The following is a 20671-nucleotide window of genomic DNA, read 5'->3' as shown; positions in this document are numbered from 1 at the left end:
CCAACCCTGGAGAAAATACTGCATGATTTTATAAAATCCTCCCTCACTACCTGTAACCTCTTTTACTACATGCTGGGAATTTAAATCAGGGGGGAAAAAAAAAAAACAAACACCTTTCTCATACAAAAAAAAAAAAAGATAAACATGTAAGGAGATAGATGTGTTCATGAATGGTGGGAATCCTTTCACAAGGGGTAGTTACATATCACCAAAGTATGTGCATTTAAGTGTTTTGAGGTGTACTTTAAATACCTTACAATTTTATTTGTCAATTATGCCTCAATAAAGCTGGGGGGAAAAATCCACAATGATTACCCCCCCCCCAAAAAAAGAAATGAAAAAACTGAGTTTTTTCCCCCCTTGAAGGAAGAGACTTAACATTCAGTGGGTGATTGCTCTGTGCCAGTTAATAAGGTAGACAATTTAAACTAATTACCCCATTCAAGCCCAACTATCAGATGAGAACACTGAGACTTGGCAAGCTCGGCCCTCTCAAAGCTGCACGGCAAAGAAGTGACTGACCCATTACTCAGAGCAGCCCGAGCTCCCTACTAAAGCCCTTTCTCTTAGCCTACTAGCCAGCCAGTAGGGTGGTCCATTCATTCGAGTCAGCCTGGTTTGCCTGGGACTTTCCAGGTTGCATCCCACATCTCAGAAACCCTTCAGTCCAAGGCAAAGTGGAAAGATGTGTCACTATATTGGGCAATTATCCAAGGCTAGGGAAACATTCTGATGGCTTCTGGCTGCTAGTTTTCACATCATTTTGGTTTAAATCAAACATTTTTCCTTTTGGTACATCTGAAGCACAGAATATGTCAACACATCCTGACTTCCCCATTTCTGGATTTTCCTTTTTTTTTTTTTTGGCTGTTGTTGTTCAGCCATTAAGTCATGTCCAACTCTTTGTGACCCCATGGACTACAGCACACCAGGCTTACCAGACCTTCACCATCTCATAGAGTTTGCTCAGATTCATATCCAGTTAGTTGGTGATGCTATCTAACCATCTCATCCTCTGCTGTCCCCTTCTCCTTTCGCCCTCAATTTTTACCAGCATCAGGGTCTTTTCCAGTAAGTCAGCTCTTCATACCAGGTGGCCAAAGTATTGGCGCTTCAGCATCAGTCCTTCCAATGAGTATTCAGAGTTGATTTCCTTTAGGATTGACTGGTTTGATCTCCTTGCTGTCCAAGAGAGACTCAAGAGTCTTCTCCAGCACAATTTGAAAGCATCAGTTCTTTGGTGCTCAATCTTCTTTTTGGTCCAACTCTCACATCTATACATGACTACTGGAAAAAACCACAGCTTCAATCATATGGATTATTTGTCAGCCAAGTGATGTCTCTGCTTTTTAATACTCTGTCTAGGTTTGTCATAGCTTTTCTTCCTAGCATCTTTTAATTTCATGGCTGCATTTTTATAGCCCTGAAAACACTAACTTCATCCTGAAGTCCATGTACTCTACCCAGGAAAGTAGGAGGCTTGAAAATTAAACAGGAATTGTTGATGGGCCCATGTTTCTTTCTTAGAGAAATGGAGTCTCTAGGGGGGTGGATATCTCCTCTCAAAACCAGAAGCCCTGAGCTGGTTCTGCCCAATAAATAGCTGTGTGTCCTTTGGTAAGTCCCTTCCTCTCTCTGAGCCTCCATTTGCAACACAGGAGTTTTAAGCGATCCCTCAAGGAGTACACAGGCCTTGATGCTCAGCCCCCTCATTCCACAGATGACGACCAAAGGCCAGAGAAGTAAGGAGGCTTGGCCAAGGTCATCCAGCAGGCTGAAGCACTACAGGAAATCTCAAGAGCTTTGTCCACCCCCTCGAATACACAGCAGAGAAAAAGCAGAGTGTGCTAAGAAACAGAATCTGTTTAATGTTCCCTTCTAAGCCTGTAAGGAAAATGAGCCAAATGCTGCAAGATTAAGGATTCTGATCTTTAAAAACAAATCAGGGTTTAATTTGGGTTTTCTTAAAGCCTCATAAAAAAGGGGAGCTGAATCCTTGACCAAATACTCAGCATTCCAAACTGGGAAGATGAGACAGATTTTAATCCCCTGCGTGAGGAGCGGGTGGGCTGGAGGATGTATGCTTCCATTGGCCTGCATAATTCTCAGATGTGTAAACGGCAGGCCGCCTGGAGAAGAGATCAGCCCCAAAGGGCCAAACAGGGAAGGTGGGGGCTCTGAGCAAAGCCAGAACGAGGTCTAACTGGGCTGCACACTGGTGGCTCAGTGAGGTCAAGTAATTTGCTTAAAGTCATCCAGCTAGTAGGTGGAGGAGTCAAGAATTGAAGCCATATCTACATTCAAGTGTAGGAGCCCACTGGCTATGCTGATCAGCTGGTAAAGAATCAGCCTGCAATGCGGGAGACCTGGGTTCGATCCCTGGGTTGGGAAGATCCCCGGGAGAAGAAGGGAAACGCTACCCACTCCAGTATTCTGGCCTGGAGAATTCCATGGACTGTACAGTCCATGGGGTCGCAAAGAGTCAGACACAACTGAGAGACTTTCACTTTTCACTTTTGGCTATGCTGTGTAATTTTTGTTATTGTTGAGTCACTCAGTTGCGTCCGACTCTTTGCAACCCGTGGACTGCAACACACCAGGCTTCCCTGTCCTTCACTATCCCTCAGAGTTTACTCAAACTCAGTGCATTAAGTCGATGATGCCATCCAACCATCTCATCCTTTGTCTCCCCCTTCTCCCCTGTCCTCAATCTTTCCCAGCACCAAGGTCTTTTCCAATGAGTTGGCCCTTCGCATTATGTGGCCCAAGTATTGGAGCTTCAGCATCAGTTCTTCCAATGAATAGTCAAGGTTGATTTCCTTTAGGATTGACTGGTTTGATCTCCTCACTGTCCAAGGGACTCTCAAGAGTCTTCTGCAGCACCACAATTTGAAAGCATCAATTCTTGGGCACTCAGCCTTCTTTATGTTCCAAGTCTCACATCTGTACATGACTACTGGAAAAACCATAGCTTTGACTAGATGGAACTTTGTTAGCCAAGTGATGTCTCTCCTTTTTAATATGCTCTCTAGGTTTGTAATAGCTTTTCTTACAAGGAGCAAGCATCTTTTAATTTCATGACTGCAGTAACCATCTACAGTGATTTTTTAAGAGCTGAAATTTGAATGGAGAAATCAGGGCACCCTTCAATTGTCCAGAGAGTCTGCTATGAACTCTCCAGGTTCCTTTCTGGATATTTCTCCTGCTACAATCTTCCAGGCTGTTTCCTTAGCCTCCCTATATTGCATTGAAACTTATTCATTCATTCAGTCATTCACTCAACAAATGTTTACTAAGCATCTACTATGTGCTGGCTTCAATGCACAAGGGGATGTCGGCTGATGTGTTCCATCAAGAAAATAAGCCAATCAAGCTGACACAGAGATGTGTCTAAGTCCTGTAGGATTAAGAAAGGTTTCCTGGAGGAAGCAATATTTGCAGTGGCACTTGAGTTGGATTTGAAAGTATCAACGGTCACATCAACATAAAACTTGTTTGAACTATTTAGTCATTTACTAGCAGCTTGGGTCCCCCCACCTCCAAGATAGTATCATCAGCTGAAACAAATTTGGGGATTGTCTAAGAATGCCAATTATCCTCAAATATTCCAAAATTGAGCATTATCAGACTCTCAAGGAACTCTGTATCTCACTTACAGACACTTGTTTCCATCAGTTTTGGGCAGGCAGGGGAGGGAACTCCCAGAGCCCTTGCATCCCTGCACCAGTTACTTCAATGAACACACAGGCCTGTGTGGGCGGTAACGCAGCCTCATGTTAGAGCTGAAGAACAAGCTGAGAGAACGAGGGTGACTTGCCAAGGTCACGCCATTATCCAGGGCAGCTCGGGGGTGCGAATCTAAACCTCACCGCTGCTTTCATGGCTCTATCAGCCTCTGTGTGCCAGACACGAGGAGATGCTTGAAAAACAAAATCTCTTCAAAGAATAGTCCCGTAAAGACGTCAAATAGGAAATGATTCTGCACCTCCAGGGAGCTTAGCCTCCTGCTGACACCTCCTGATGGGGGTTCACAGACCTCACCTCCAGGAAGCTCTTGCTCTGCTCAGAAAGACCTAAACGTCTAGAAACCACAGAGGCCCACATCTAACCTTGAGCTGAGTTGTGTGGCATCCCTGGTGTGCTCAGTGGTGGGTACCAATGAGGGCTGGCGTGGCAGGGGGGGCGGGTCAGAGATCAGGGGAGACAACTTCATGCTGGCTAAAAAGGCTGGGAAGGGTTTTGACAAGGATATGGAGAAATTGGAAACCTGTGCCTTGTGGGTGCAACTCATGGAAAATATGACAGTTCTTCCAAAAAGTAGAAATAGAACCCCACGTGACACAGCAATTCACTTCCAGGTATACACCCAAAGAACAGAAAGCAGAGCCTCAGAGAGACATTTGTACACCCGTGTTCACAGCAGCCTTACTCACAATAGCTAAAAAGTGGAAACCAGTGAAATGTCCACTGATGGATGAAAGGATAAACCAAATGTGGTGTATCTATTCAGTGGAATATTATTCAGCCTTTAAAAGGAAGGAAATCCTGACATGTTACAACATGGATGAATCCTGAAGACACTGTATCAGTGAAATAGCTTCCCAGCTGGCACTAGTGGCAAAGAGTGCCACTGGCACCCACGCAGGAAACATAAGAGACAGGGGTTCAATCCCTGGGTCAGGAAGATCCCATTCAGAAGGAAACGGCAACCCACTCATGCCCGGAGAATTTCATGGACAGAGGAACCTGGTAGGCTACAGTCCATAAGGTCGCACAGAGTTGGACATGACTGAAGTGACCTAGCATACACACAAACCAGACATAAAAGGACAAATATTGTGTGGCTCCACTTATATGGGGTACTACATACTAGAGGAATCAAACTCAAAGGCAGAAAGTAGAATGGTGGCTGCCAGGAGCTGGCGGAATGCAGAAATGGGGAACTGTTGAATGGGTATAGAGTTTCAGGTTTGCAAGATGAAAAAGTTCTGGAGATTGGTTGCACAACAACATGAATGTACTTAACACCCCCAAACTGTACACTTAAAAATGGTGAAGGTGGTAAATTTCATGTTCTGTGTATTTTACCACGATTTTCTTTGCAAATTAAAAGAAAGGGAGTGGGGACAGAAAAGAAGAAAGGAAGGAGGGGAGGAAAGATCAGGAAGGCTTTGGACAGACAAAAGGGGAGGAAGAAGCCATCTGATGGCTGATGCAGATAGAGAAACGGTCCTCCAGCACTAACTGAGACCAGGTTTCTTTCCCCCCACCCCCTGCTCAGCTCAGCTCTACAACTTCAGGGTAGTTTCAGGCTTGATTCTCCAGCTCAGGCTGCTGCAACCACATCCTTCCAGACCCAAATTCAGCCAAAAAGAGCAAGTGTCCCAGCAGAAGTGCAGCAATTCACTCTGGTTGGACCAGCTTCGGTCACCTGCCCACCATCCACCCACGAGGCAATCAGGGGGCATTGTGATACACTGCTCAGCTTTGGGTTGAATCATGGGTTCTACTCCTGATGCTGGGAGCAGAACTAACTCCACCCAGAAGTTCACAGACCAAAAGCGGGACAGAGATGTTTCGAGGGGAAAATTAGGGCATAGCTACCAGAGAGATAGTAATGGATGGACATGGATGCAGAGTTTCCTGGACTCAGTAGATATTCACCGGTTCCATGTCCTGAAGAGAATCTGAGGTTCAGAGTGGTTTCATGACTCTCCCAAGACAACCGAGCGGTAAGAAGTAGACTGAGGACTCAAGTTCAGGTCTTCTGCCCCAGTTCGAAGATATAAACTCTGTGTGTCTTGGGAGGTAAGAGTACTAAAGCCTACAGTCGGGCTGGATGGTGATACAGATGAAGGTACATTCTTGATAGAATGCACCCAGCTTATGGAGAGTTTTACAAGTCAGGAAGAGGAGGCTGAGTTTAGTAAAGAAGGAAATAGGAAACTTCTGTGGGTTTCAGTAGAGACAGTGACAGGGTGGAAGCTGAGACCCACCCCACAAGACTGCCGTCGGAGGATCCGGACTCATCAGTTCAGACAGAAACTCCCTGTTACACCTTGGGGACATTTTCAGAAAGACGGTCTCTGCAAGGCGTGCCCACTCCGCACCCCCACCGCGTTGCTCCAGCCTGTCCTTGGGAGATGCTAAGGGCCCCTCCCCCTTCACCATGTTGTGGCTTTGGCAACCACTTTGGAAACTGCAAGTTTTAAATGAATTTCCACCCCAGAGGAAGCTGAGAAGCAGGCATGTTCCGCCAGGCACTTCTGAGCTCCCAACACTTCTCCTTCCCCTTCAGTCAAAGGATCAAACACTCTTTCACAATGGAAGGAGGGGACAGAGGGAAGAAGCAGGCAGAAGGGTTAACAGAAAGAAAATAAAAGAATAAGAGAATCTCATTTGATCTTAATCAGACAAAGTTTACATCTGAATTATACATTTTTCCCTTCCCTGCTGAGAAAACCAATACATGAGGGAAAACAAATCACATGGTATTTATTTACTTCCCTTGAAATCTCTCTGATTGATTCCAAAAGGATTTAGGAGGCTTCCAAGACTAAACACAGTGGTGACTATGATAATTAGGGACCAAAAAAAGGCAACAAGACCATGAAGGCAGCAGAGTATGGATCAGCAGACACCTGAGGGAAAAAAACTGATTTGTGACTTGGAGCTTCAATTTGGTCCCATGTGGGCAAAATACTAGCTCGACATTAATTTCGTCCTCTGATGATAGAAAGCATTCAAATGCATCTGTGGCCACAAACTTTTTTTTCCTGAGACTCCACTCAAGATGAAATACATTACATGGGGCTGACAAATTACATCTGAGCTACAGAGAAAAACAAGGGCAGTAAACCCAAAGGGCTTTTGAAGGAGGCGGTGTCCAGAATGGCAATGAACGTTCTACACGGCACTTTTTGTTGCCAAAAGAATAAGCATACTGTTGGACTGAATCATGTGTCCTTTGAGTAGGAAGACATCCAGCTCATCCCAGGCCTGGATGAGTTAACTGTAGCCGGATGGGCAGTGTGGAAGGTGCTGAGATGTAGAGCTTGTTGACCTGATCTGGACCTACAGATGAAGCTGGAGCACACAGAGGAGAGGAGAGGACTATAACCAGGTGCCCACCTGTTCCTGGCCCTTTAAGCAACCTGACCCAATCACACACCCCATCCCTGGAAGTCAATCAAGCACCTTTCCTCCCCATCCCTTAACCCCTGCATGCTTTAAGATCCTGTCATCATCTGAAGTCTTCAGCTACCACCACACAAGTTCAGCTTCCAATTAGAATGAATATCTGTAGGTTACCTCCCCACATCCGGGCTTCCCTGTGGCTCAACTGGTAAAGAACCTGCCTGCAGTGCGGGAGACCTGTATTTGATCCCTGGGCTGGGAAGATCCCCTGGAGAAGGGAAAGACTACCCACTCCAGTATTCTGGCCTGGAGAATTCCAGGGACTGTATAGTCCATGGGGTCGCAAAGAGTCAGACACGACTGGGCAACTTTCACTTCCTTCCTTCCTTCCGCACATCCATTCCCTCCTTCTCCCCCTTTAGTGTGCCTGAATGTCCTTTGAGAGCACTCTTGCCCCCATTTTCAGCCATGTGGTTTTGGGTGGGATTGATTCTATCCCCAAACCTAGGGTTGAATCCTCTGACTCAACACTTAATGAATCTATACATCACATTTTCCTGCGACAGTGACCCAGATCAGGAAGCTTAGTTCTGGGAGTTTTGATTTTCTCTTTCTCCTCTGGAAAGAAAGCAGGAAGGATGCGGTCCCCACCACTGCTAGCAGCCATCCTGTGACATGAGGTCAGGGCCAGTTGAAGAAAGAAGTGAATAAAGAAGAAACTAAACGGGAAGATGGGCATGACTGGATCCTAGTGATACCATTTGAAACCAAGCAATGAGCCATTCTTAAAGCCAGGTTTACCCCTGGACTTCCCAATTAACTTGTTTAAACCAGGTTGGGTCCTAATAGATAATCCACCTTTGCCTCCCATGGAGTTAGGATTACCTCATTCTCCCCTCCACTGGGACCATGACACTTTCTGACAGATCCTGCCTTAGCCCACTCCTCTTGAGCCTTTGGTATCTCCTACTAGCTCAGGTGGTAACAAATCCACCTGCAATGCAGGAGACCCCGGTTTGATACCTGGGTTGAGAAGATTCCCCTGGAGAAAGGATAGGCTACCCACTCCAGTATTCTTGGGCATCCCTGGTGGCTCAGATAATAAAGAATCCACCTGCAATGCAGGAGACCTGGGTTAGAAAGATCCCCTGGAGGTGAGTATGGCAACCAACTCCAGTATTCTTGCCTGCAGAATCCCCATGGACAGAAGAGCCTGGAGGGCTACAGTCCATGGAGTTGCAAAGAGTTGGACACGACTGAGTGACTAAGCCCAGCACAGCAGAAGGTAGGAAGTTCCTACTCCCAGTTTCCACTCTTGATGGTGCTGGTAGAGCAAGCCCTGGCCTCCAAGGAAGACTGGGAATAATTCCAACATTGGTTACAGATGATAAGAGAAAGCTGGATCAATAGGCAAAGTGCAGCAGCTAATCAATCCAAGCAAGCCTTTGGAGGCTCCTGCTCTCAGGAGCTTTGAGAGCCAGACTGAGCGGTGTCTCCAGGAATCCAGGCAGGTGGTACTTAGCAGGCCTGTCAACAGGTAGAAGGCTCCACAGCAACAGACTGGGGTCTGGGGCTAGGACTCCTGATTAGGAGAAGAACTGGCAGAAGCAAGCAGGATTCCCAACTTAGAAAGAGCTAGGCCAATTATTTAGCAAAGAATTCAGGCAAGAAAGCATCCAAATACCAGAAGAAGGGGCCAGTTCAGTCTTTGTATCAGAAACCAGGCAGAAGTCCAATGACTTCAGTGATGAAAATATCAGAAACCAGTTTGGAGGCCAAGCTGACCTGACTCTGGGTCCTTAAAGACATCAAGACAGAGCTGGTGCTGCAGCTGAGGGTCCGAGGGCCTGACAGGACAGCTGTGTGCACGCTCAGTTGTGTCCAGCTCCTTGTGACCCTGTGCACTGTAGCCCGCCAGGCTCCTCTGTCTGTGGGAGCCTCCAGGCAAGAACACTGGAGTGGGCTGCTATGCCCTCCTCCAGGGGATCTTCCCAACCCAGGGACTGAACCCACATCTCCTGCATTGGGAGGTGGATCTTTATCACTAAGCCACCAGGGAAGCCTCCAAGGACTTGAACTATGTGGTTTGCCACTCAGTGCAAGAAAGCATTTAAAACAGAGACTCTCTCCTACCCCAAATCTACCTTCTCTTCTTACTAAATATTATTTACCTATAAGCTTTGGTCAAAGTGCCAATGTACCAAACACTGCCAAAAGGAAAAGTTTGGTTTTTTTTTCCCATGTTCCCCCTTCTTCATGTTTGGAATTGCTGGTTTAAGTAGGAAAGGCCCAGAGCTATGGCAGCCGTCTTGCAACCCTGAGGAAACGGCCAATAGAAAGTAAAGCCATGGTCTAGAACCTGGTATCAATGGACCTATTACACCAGCCCTGGGACCACCCTCTCCTGAGCTCTTTGTTCTGTGAGGGAACTGAATCTCTCAAGTGTTTAAGCCAGTGGTTCTCAAAGTATGTTCCCAGGCCCGCAGCACCAGCACCATATGGGAATATGTTACAAAGGCACATTCTCAGGCCCCAACCAGACCTATAAGAACCTGAAACTCTACAGGAGGGCCCTGCAATCTGAGTTTTACGAAGCCCCTTGGTGATTCTGATGTGTGCTACAGTTCGAGCACCCCTGGCTTAAACCACTGTTTATCAGCTTTTCTGAGACTCGGCTGAAAGCATTTACAACTGACACATTTCTTCACAGCATTCCTGAACTGCATGGGATATCAGGAGGCTGAGGGGAAAGTCGGGTGGCTGACATTCAGAAAATCAAAAGAGAGAGTTTCAAAAAGGAAATGCAACTCACAAAGGAAAACATAAATAAAAATTAAGCACTTCTAGCCATCAAAATAATCACAAATACAATTAAAAGGCTTGGAAATAATCATAAATACCATTAAAATCAAAAGACAACCAAAAGAAAACACTGGGGAGAATCATTGCAACAAACAGGACAACTCTCCAAATCCTCTCTTTGTCAAAAAGACAAAATGCGAAAACTATAAAGGAAAACAATAAAATCCTAAATAAAAAGACAAAAAACACAAAAAAAAATTTACAGAATGGGAACTACAAATGGATAATTAAGAGGAAAAATGCTCAGCTTCTTAGTAATCAAAGCAACTGTGAATTAGTATGAAATAGACTGATCCATTGAGTTAGCAAAGATTGAATAAGAGAAACTTCTTGATAAGGTGAGGGTAGAATAGGATGAAGATGTTCCTGCACAGCCAGCGGGGGTGTTTAGATTGGAACTGCCACCATTCTGGAAAGCAACCAGGCCACATTCATCAAGAGATGGTTCGATGTTCATACTGTCTGAAATCAGGAATTCAACGTTCATTTGTCTAATCCAGAGGTCGGCAAAGGTCTGTTTTTGTATGGTCTACAAGCTAAGAATGGTTTTTACATTCTTAAAAGGTCGGAAGAAGAATGAGGAAACGGAAAGAAGAAAAAAAGAGGAAGGAGAAGAAGGAAAAGATGGGGGGAGGGGAAGGACAGAAAAAACAGCAAACAACAGAGGCCGCAGTGGGTACAGCTAAATCTATTTTCTATCTGCCTTTTACTGAAAAGAAATGCGCCCATCCTTGACTGGTTAGTCTAAAGCAGGGTTGGCAACCTATGGCCCGTGGGTCAAATCCAATCAGCCACCTGTTTTTATAAGTAAAATTGTATTTGAACACATCCACACTCATTAGTTTGTAGCTAATGGCTGCTTTTGTGCTACCATGGGGAGCTGAGTTGTTATGGCAGAGATTTTATGGCCCACCAAACTTAAAATGTTTATTATCTGCCCTTTACCAAAAGTCTACCAACTCCTGGTCTAAAGAACTAATCAGAAAGCTAGATTAAAATGTATGCACAGAGATGTTCATCACAGTGTTATTTACAGAAGACCAGTTAAACAAATGATGGATTATTTACCTGCGACGATGAGCAGGCATTTACCTCATACCCTTACGTCTTAAGGACTCAATAAGCAGTAGCAATTATCAGTATCTATTTTCTCAGGCTCCAAAAATCACTGTAGACAGTGACTGCAGCCATGAAATGAAAAGATGCTTGCTCCTTGGAAGGAAAGCTGCGACAAACCTTGACGGCATATTAAAAAGCAGAGATATCACTTTGCTGACAAAGGTCCATCTAGTCAGAGCCGTGGTTTTTCCAATAATCATATACAGATGTGAGTGTTGGGCCATCAAGAAGGCTGAGTGTGGAAGAATTGATGCTTTCAAATTGTGGTGCTGGAGAAGACTCTTGAGAGTCCCTTGAACAGCAAGGAGATCAAACTAGTCAATCCTTAAGGAAATCAACACTGAGTATTCATTGAAAGGACTGAAGCTGAAACTCCAATACTTTGGCCACCTGATGTGAACAGCCAACTCATTGGAAAGAGACCTTGATGCTGGGAAAGATTGAGGGCAGGAGGAGATGGGGGTGACAGAGGATGAGATGGTTGGATAGCATCACTGACTCAATGGACATGAGTTTGAGCAAACTCTGGGAGACAGTGAAGGACAGGAAGTCCGTGGGGTCACAAAGAGTCAGACATGACTGAGTGACTGAACAACAACGGTATATGGAGTCATTTTTGTGTGTTTTCAAAGAACTAGTCATAAAACAGAAAAGCAGGCTTTAGCAATACCTAAATCTGTTTCTTTTGTATTATTTCAGTTAAAATTTAAAATATAGAGATGCAGAAGGAAAAAAGGAACTGAAAAGAACAAAGCAAAGCCGCATCAGTATACAGCTCAGGGAACTATAGTCCACACCTTGCAATCACCTATAATGGAAAAGAACCGAAAAAGAATATACTCAATACATACACAATAAGTTCCCTACAAGAACCTTCAAGTTGTGAGCTTTCAAAGAGACGAACATGCTTTCCATCGATGTCAGGCGTGAGTGACACTGCAGCTTGCCCTCCGTCTCCTATGGCTGACGGTCCTTCAGCTCTACCATCTCCCACCTCCAGTCAGTAACTCTTCTTGAGCATTCACTCGATGCCAGCCCCTGTATGCTGGCTATTATACTGTACCACTGTACTTTTCAAGGCACTGTTCTGTAAGATTTAAAATGTTTATTTTGGGGGGTTGTTTTTAATGTATTATTTGTATGAAAAGTATTATAAACCTATGACAGTACTGTGCTATATAGTCAATTGTGCTCATTGGTACCTAGGATAACTCTGTTGGGCTTATGAACAAATTGGACATACGAACACACTCTCAGAATGGAACTCGTTCGTATGTAAGGGATTTCCTGTACATAACTGTATCCCTGTGCTGTATACCTGAAACGAACATAACATTGTAAATTAACTATACTTCAGTTTTAAAAATGGGTAAGGGATTTCCCTGGTGGTCCAGTGAGAAGAATCTGCCTTCCAAAGCAGGGGACGTGGGTTCACTCCATGGTCAGGGAACTAAGATCCTACATGACACAGCAAACTAAGCCCATACCCTGCAACGAGAGAAGCCTGCGTGTGCTGCAACAAAGACTCAGCACAGCCAAAAAAATTGTCGTGGTTTTTTTTTTTTAATCTCATCAATAATTCTTTTAGGGTTACAGGATCCTGGATAACTTTTCATTTGCTCCCATCTACTTTTCAGCAATTTCCAAGTTTCCTGTAATGGGTGAATAGTGCTCTTATTATTGTTCAATTAAAAAGCCTTATTTCTCAGAAAGTAATTGAATTTGGAAACCCAGCTGAGGGCCAGGGGCAGGCTTTGGATCTAGTTGCTACAGAAACCTGAACTGGGCTGCATAGCATGAGGAAAAGGCTGAGGAATGAAATTTGGAAAAAGAAGCCAGGGTGTGGTGTGAGACCGGGCCCAAAGCAGAGGCAAGCGGCCTGTGGAAAACCGCAGGGGCCACAGAACTTAGAAAACACGAGCAGGTCTAGCGAGGCTACTCACCGAATGGACCCCAGACTGGCCGCACTGGTACCACGGGTCAGAAGCGGACAGCCTCAGGCCCCGCCCCAGACCGCCTGCGTCAGGTGATGTGCGCGCATGCTCACGTCTGCAGAGCCAGAGCTGGTCTGTCTGGACTGTTAACCCTCCTCCATTCACAACCCTCCTCCATTCACCACCCTCCTCCTCAGGCTTTTCCAGTAAATTCATCACACTTAAAATACCTTCCAAAGGGACTTCCCTGGGGGGTCCAGTGGCTGGGACATCGCCTTCCAATGCAGGGGGCATGGGATCAATCCTTGGCCAGCAAGCTAAACTTCCATGTGCCTCAAGAGACCAAAACATAGAACAGAAGCAATGTTGGAACAAGTTCAATAAAGACCTAAAAAAAAAAAAAAACTTGCAAGAGAGATTCCGCCCTTCCTCACAGATCAAAATGGAAGCTTCAAACAGATAGATGGGCAAACCGCTGCCCACCCCCACCGCACGCACGCACTCTCTCTCTCTCTCTCACATACACACAGACGCACACAGAGGCCAGGCTTGAGCAAACATCAGAAGCTGGAAAACACCTGAAGAGCAGCAGGGGTGTCATCCAGAGGCCCAGAGAGGCCTGTCAAGCCTCCAGGGACTTGTGTTCTAAGTCCTTTCAGTCCTGTCCGACGCTTTGCAACCCCATGGACCGCAGCCCACCAGGCTCCTCTGTCCATGGGATTCTCCACGCAAGAATGCTGGAGTGAGTTGCCATGCCCTCCTCCAGGCAATCTCCCCAACCCAGAGGTTGAATCCACATCTCCAGTGTCTCCTGCATCTGCAGGTAGGTTCTTTACCACTAGCGCCACCTCACAAGCCCGTAAAGCCTCCACAGAGTAGCTGTTATTCTTGGGTCAAGCTTGAAAGGACCGCTGCAACACTAGGAGGGTTCCAAAGGCCATCCTTTTGCTGATTTCCCAGAAGACATTTTATTTCTCATTCAAATATCTGGAAGAGCCATTTCAGAGCTGGAAAGACCGGACGCAGGATGAGAGGGGCAGAGAGACAGAGAGCAGTGAACAGAACTCGGGCCGTTGGCCTGCAGCAGTCCCTGTCAGCTTTCTGAGATGTCAACAAAGAGGGTAACCGTGGCCTTTCCACGGGGCCGAGAGCTGCACAGGCGTCATCGACGTGTGTGCCCAGCAGCCCACTGAGGTGGGGACTGTTGATATTCCCATTTGATAGAGGTGGAAACTGAGGCTCAGGGAGACTGAGTAGCTCACCAAGGGGTGACATAAGGAAGAGACGGAGTAGGGATTCAACTTGAGGTAGCTGACTCCCAAGGTCAAGTTTCTTCCCAGACATCAGTCTGTCTCCTGGAAGAATCACCTTTGAGTCTAACTGGTGAGTAGGGGAGACGGCTGCTGAGTGATCTTGTCACGTGTGAGCAGCTCTGCTCAGAGATGCCCTGAGGTCCACAGCCTGTCCTGAGTCAGATCGATAAGCACCCGGGGTCAGACGAAAAGTCCTGCTTCCCCCAATGTCAGAGAGGGGTCTCTGCGGGGCCTGTGGCTGCTCAGATACCAGTCCCAACCAGAAAGCCTCCAGATCCTAGAGTAGCTGACCAGCTCTGGCAAGGAGGAGCTTCCCTGGTGGCTGAGATGGTAAAGAATCTGCCTGCAATGAAGGAGCCCCGGGTTTAATCCCTGGGTTGGGAAGATGCCTTGGAGAAGGGAATGGCTGCTGCTACTGCTGCTAAGTCGCTTCAGTCATGTCCAACTCTGTGCGACCCCAGAGACGGCAACAGCCAACCAGGCTCCTCTGTCCCTGGGATTCTCCAGGCAAGAACACTGGAGTGGGTTGCCATTTCCTTCTCCAATGCATGAAAGTGAAAAGTAAAAGTGAAGTCGCTTAGTCGTGTCCGACTCTTTGCGACCCCACAGACTGCAACCTACCAGGCTCCTCTGTCCATGGGATTTTCCAGGCAGGAGTACTGGAGTAGGGAATGGCTACCCCACTCCAATATTCTTACCTGGAGAATTCCATGGACAGAGGAGCCTGGTGGGCTACATACAGTCCATGGGGTCGCAAAGAGTCAGACACGACTCAGTGACTAACACTTTCACTTTCACTTCCTGGCAAGGAGGGGCCTGGAGAGAGAGGCAGGTCTCAGTCACTAGTGATATGTCAAAACTTCCCAAAGCTGCACCAGATCAAGAAGAAATAACACATGAGAAGACTTCCTAGATGAAGCTCAGATGGTACAGACTGTGTACGTGTGTGTGTGTGTGTGTAAGAAGGAGCGGCATCCAAGACATAGAAGGAACCTAATGTCCATCGATAGATGACTGAATAAAGAAGATGTGGTACAAATACAAACATACACACAATATAACACTACTAAACCATAAAAAAACAATGAACTGATGTCAGTTGCAGCCACATGGATGGACCTAGGGATTATCATACTAAGTGAAATAAGCCAGAGAAAGACAAATATCAAATGGTATCACTTATATGTGGAATTGAAAAAAAATGATACAAATGAACATATTTACAAAATGGAAACGGACTCACAGACACAGAAAACAAATTTATGGTTACCAAAGGAGGAAGGGCGTGGGGGAGGGATACATTGGGAATTTGGGATAACAGATATACATTATTATATATAAAATAAACAGTAAGGTCCCTTGGAGTGCAAGGAGATCCAACCAGTCCATTCTGAAGGAGATCAGCCCTGGGATTTCTTTGGAAGGAATGATGCTAAAGCTGAAACTCCAGTACTTTGGCCACCTCATGCCAAGAGTTGACTCATTGGAAAAGACTCTGATGCTGGGAGGGATTAGGGGCAGGAGGAGAAGGGGACAACAGAGGATGAGATGGCTGGATGGCATCACTGACTCGATGGACGTGAGTCTGAGTGAACTCCGGGAGTTGGTGATGGACAGGGAGGCCTGGCGTGCTGCGATTCATGGGGTCGCAAAGAGTCGGACACGACTGAATGACTGAACTGAACTGAAGGTCTTACTGTATAGCACAGGGAACTATATTCAGTATCTTGTAATAAAGGATAATAGAAAAGAAACTGAAAAAGGATATATGGGTAACTGAATCACTTTGCTGTACACTTGAAACTAACATGACACTGTAAATTAACTATGCTTCAATTAAAAATAAAAGACAAATTAACAAGAGAAAAGAAAAGGGAGAGGCACCAAAAAATTAAACATAAAATTACCATATGGTCCAGCAATCCTACTTCTGAGTATATATCGAAAAGAACGGAGCAGGGATTAAAACTGATACTTGCACACTCCTGCCCACTGCAGCATTATTCCCAACAGCCAAAAGGTGGAAGCAACCCAAGGGTTCATGGACACGTGAACGGATAAACAAAATGTGGCATAAACATATGACAGAGTATTATTTAGCCTTAAAAAAGAAGGGAATTCTGACACCTCCTCCAAATGATGCTAAGTGAAATAAGCCAGACACAAAAAGGATAAATACTGTATAATTCCACTTACGAGTTACCTAGAACAGGCAAATTCATGGAGACAGAAAGTAGAAGAGAGATTACAGAGGGCTGAGGGGAGAGAGGAACAGGGAGAGCTTGTTTAACGGATCCAGAGTTTCAGTTTGAGATGATGAAGAATTCTGGCGATGGATGATGACGATGGTCTGCATGGCTCATTCACTCAGATACTGAATAGAGTTCCCTGTGCTATACAATTAAGACCTTATTGTTTATTTTATATATAGTCGTGTGTATCTGTTATCCCAAACTTTCTAATTTTTCCCTCCCCCAGCCCCTTGCTCCTCTGGTAACCATAAATTTGTTTTCTATGTGTGTGAGTCCATTTCTACTTTGCAAATATGTTCATTTGTATCATTTTTTTCAATTCCACACAAAAGTGATATCATTTGATATTTGTCTTTGTCTGGCTCACTTCACTTGTTGCCCAGACAAGTGAAGGTACTTCATGCCACTGAATTGTACATTTTAAAGTCGTTAAAATGTAAGTTTACAACACTTATATACATGGGATTTCTAATGCAAGAACACTGGAGTGGGTTGCCATTCCTTCTCCAATATATATTTTACCACAATTTTTTAAAAAATAAGAAAAAAGTGGGGCAGATAGGGCAAAAAAGGAGAGCCCCTCAGGCACCGGGCAGGGGAGGGGGAATGTGTATCCAAGTCCATCAGCTGCTGAGCCTGGCGCTGGGTGGCCTCTTCATATGTACCATTTAATTCCCAAAATGACCCTTTCAAGTAGGAATTGTTGTTGAACTGAACTTCAGAGCGCACTTGTGTCACCAAGCCAGACAGGGGTAGATGGGGACTCAAACCCAGGTCTGTGTCCTCCAAGGCACCAGCCGTCCAAACAGTGTCACAGACAGGAAGCACTAGGGAGGCCTGTCCCCACGGCTTATTCTCTCAGCATCCCTGAGCACCTCCTCTGGACTGGACAGCAGAGATGGCAGCAAAGGGGACGCAGCCCCTAACAATCAGCACAGCTGGCAGCTGAGGGACCACTCCTCGTCTTACTTCCCATCCTCAGAACCTTAACACTGAGCAAGGGCGTTCGGCCTCTGACATTACCTGGCCTGATTTCTGCTGATATTGGATCCTGCAATGAGCTAGGGCTAGGGTCAAGATGAGACCAGAATTGAAATCTGAGCATCTCAGGAAATGAATCCCAGACATCCTGCAAGAGCTGAGGGATATAGGTGGAACAGAACATGCATGGGCTCTGGAGTCTGGACACAACAAACTGTGGAAAATTCTTTCAAGAGATGGGTATATCAGACCACCTTACCAGGCTTCTGAGAAATCTGTATGCAGGTCAAGAAGCAACAGTTAGAACTGGACATGGAACAACAGACTGGTTTCAAATTGGGAAAGGAGTACGTCAAGGCTGTATATTGTCACCCTGCTTATTTAACTTATATGCAGAGTACCTCATGTGAAATGCCAGGCTGGATGAAGCACAAGCTGGAATCAAGATTGCAAGGAGAAATACCAATAACCTCAGATATGCAAATGACAGAAAGAAAAGAACTAAAGAGCCTCTTGGTAAAAGTGAAATAGGAGAATGAAATAGTTGGCTTAAAACTCAACATTCAAGTGTTACAGCTCTTTTAGAATTTGTCTAGCAGGCTTTCCGGTTCGCACCGGAAAGCCCCTCCCACAAAAAAAACAAAAAACAAAAAAAACTCAACATTCAAAAAACTAAGACCATGGCATCCAATACCATCACTTCATGGCAAATAGATGGGGAAACAAAGGAAACAGTGACAAAATAAAGACTTTATTTTGTGGGGCTCCAAAATCACTGCAGATGGTGACTGCAGCCATGAAATTAAAAGACGCTCGGTCCTTGGAAGAAAAGCTATGACAAACCTAGGTAGTATATTAAAAAGCAGAGACATTATTTTGCCGACAAAGGCCCATCTAGTCAAAGCTATGGTTTTTCCAGTAGTCATGTATGGATGTGAGAGTTGGACCATAAAGAAGGCTGAGCACCGAAGAATTGATGCTTTTGAACTGTGGTGTTGGAAAAGACTCTTGAGAGTCCCTTAGACTGCAAGGAGATCAAATGAGTCCATCCTAAAGGAAATCAGTCCTGAATATTCATTGGAAGGACTGATGCTGAAGCTGAAACTCCAATACTTTGGATACCCTTTGCAAAGAACTTATTCACTGGAAAAGACCCTGATGCTGGGAAAGATTGAAGGCAGGAGGAGAAGGGGATGACAGAGGATGAGATGGGTGGATGGCATCACCAATGAGATGGAAATGAGCTTGCTTTAGCAGTTGGTGATGGACAGGGAAGCCTGGTATGCTGTAGTCCATGGGGTCGCAAAGAGTTGGACACAACTGAGTGACTGAACTGACTGGAGTCTGGAGCCCTGGGTTTGAAATCAAACTCTGCTACTTACTCTGTGCGGGCTTTCCCAGTGGCTCAGTGGGTAAAGAAGCTGCCTGCAGTGCAGGAGACACAGAAGACACAGGTTCAATTCCTGGGTTGGGAAGATTCCCCGGAGGAAGAAATGGAAATCCACTCCAATATTCTCGCCTGAAAAATCCCATGGACAGAGGAGCCTGGTGGGCTACAGTCCATGGGGCCACAAAGAACTGGACATGACTGAGTGATTAACCACACACTTACTGTGTGATCTTGGCTTGAACTCATACGAGCCTCAGCTTTCTCACCTGTCAAAGGGGCATGTCATACCTGCATTATAAGGGCCACCGCATGTGAACTGTGGAGCCAAACCACCTGGGTTTAAATCCTGCTTCCCCACCATTTATCAGGTATATGAACTAGAATAAGTTCCTTAATTCTCTATGGCTCAGTTTTCTTCATCAAAAAAAAATGGGAGTAGACACTACTTTAATGGGCTGTTGTAAGGTTTTAATGTGTTAATACAGGTAATACGCGGAGCACAGTCCACACAAGAAGGTGGTTTTTTTTTTAATATATATATACACACATTTTTGGTAACTGTTAGGAAATATACATAAAACCCTAGCACAGGGTAGGGGCCTCACCAATGGTAGTTTTCCCTTCCTTGGCCATCCAGTTCCCCTCCTGTGTGTGACTCAAACTGTTGCTGTGTATTTGTCCTGGATTTTTCTCTAAATATCCGGATTGGACATGGCCAGTATTAGCAGGAACCTCTGGCTTTTCCTGTGCTTCCCCTCTGCCCACACGGACAGGGGCTCCTGGAGAGAAGCCCATTAGGCTGAACCCTCCAGGAAGGAGGTCAAAGATGAGTCATTCCAAAAATGCGCTTCTTGGCCGCCTGTGGCAGTCCCACCCCCACCCCACTGGTCCTCAGTGTGGATGCCAAAGACCCAAGGCAGCCAAGGGCACTAGGGGAGACCCAGGCCTTCCCTGCAGCAGGGAACGATCCTTCCCCAAAACGAGCATTAACTGTTCATCTCCAGCTACCCTATAGGAGCAGTATTGCTTTCTCCATTTTACTGATGAGGATACAAAGGCACAGAGAGGTTAAAACACTTGGCCAAAGTTACCCAGCAAGGCCGCACATGGGTCAGATTCAAATCCAGGTCTTTCTTGATCCAAAGACTGGGAGCGTTCCACATTCTCTCCCTGCTGAACCATGTCACCATCAGTGCTGCCACTCACGGGCTCTATGAACTTGAGTAAATCCTCGCACTTCTCTGCATCTCAGTATCCACAGTCATAAACGGGCAAGCTACCTGACAAAATAGTTGTTCATTCAGCAATCACTGACTGAGGGACTTCCCTGGTGGTCCAGTACTTGGCTAAAACCCCGTGATCCCAAAGCAGAGGGCTCCGGTTCAATCCCTGGTCAGGGAACTAGATCTCACATGTCAGAACTCAGAGTTTACATGCCACAAACTAAAGATCCCACACGCCATAACTAAGACTCAGCACAGCCAAATACATAAAATTTAAAAAAAAAAATCACCAACTGAGCCCAGAGCCATATTTATGGGAACGCTATTGAGGCTTCAGTTTCACAGCCCCTCCTGCACAGGCTCTTTCTAGGATCCTGAGAAGGGTCTGGTAATGTTATACACTTTTCTTAAAGAGGGTCCTCAGGCTCACAAAACCTGAGCCCAGCCCTGCTGCCATTGT

At 45.7% G+C, this 20671-nt stretch overlaps 1 long non-coding RNA gene and 1 other non-coding gene across 4 annotated transcripts in view; one reads left to right on the top strand and one right to left on the bottom strand.

The window, feature by feature from the left end:
- The window catches only part of LOC132343021 (uncharacterized), a 168328-nt gene that overhangs the window by 107870 nt on the left and 39787 nt on the right, over positions 1–20671 (bottom strand). The gene's annotated exons all lie outside the window — the stretch shown is intronic.
- On the top strand, positions 18164–18225 carry LOC112442785 (U7 small nuclear RNA). Its single transcript, XR_003031078.1, has one exon. It is a non-coding gene; the product is annotated as a U7 small nuclear RNA (small nuclear RNA).

Source organism: Bos taurus, chromosome 19, assembly GCF_002263795.3.
Source record: "Bos taurus isolate L1 Dominette 01449 registration number 42190680 breed Hereford chromosome 19, ARS-UCD2.0, whole genome shotgun sequence".
In the NCBI taxonomy this organism is placed as follows: domain Eukaryota; kingdom Metazoa; phylum Chordata; class Mammalia; order Artiodactyla; family Bovidae; genus Bos; species Bos taurus.
Note: the sequence above shows the minus strand (reverse complement) of the source record. Positions and strands in the feature narration are given on the sequence as shown.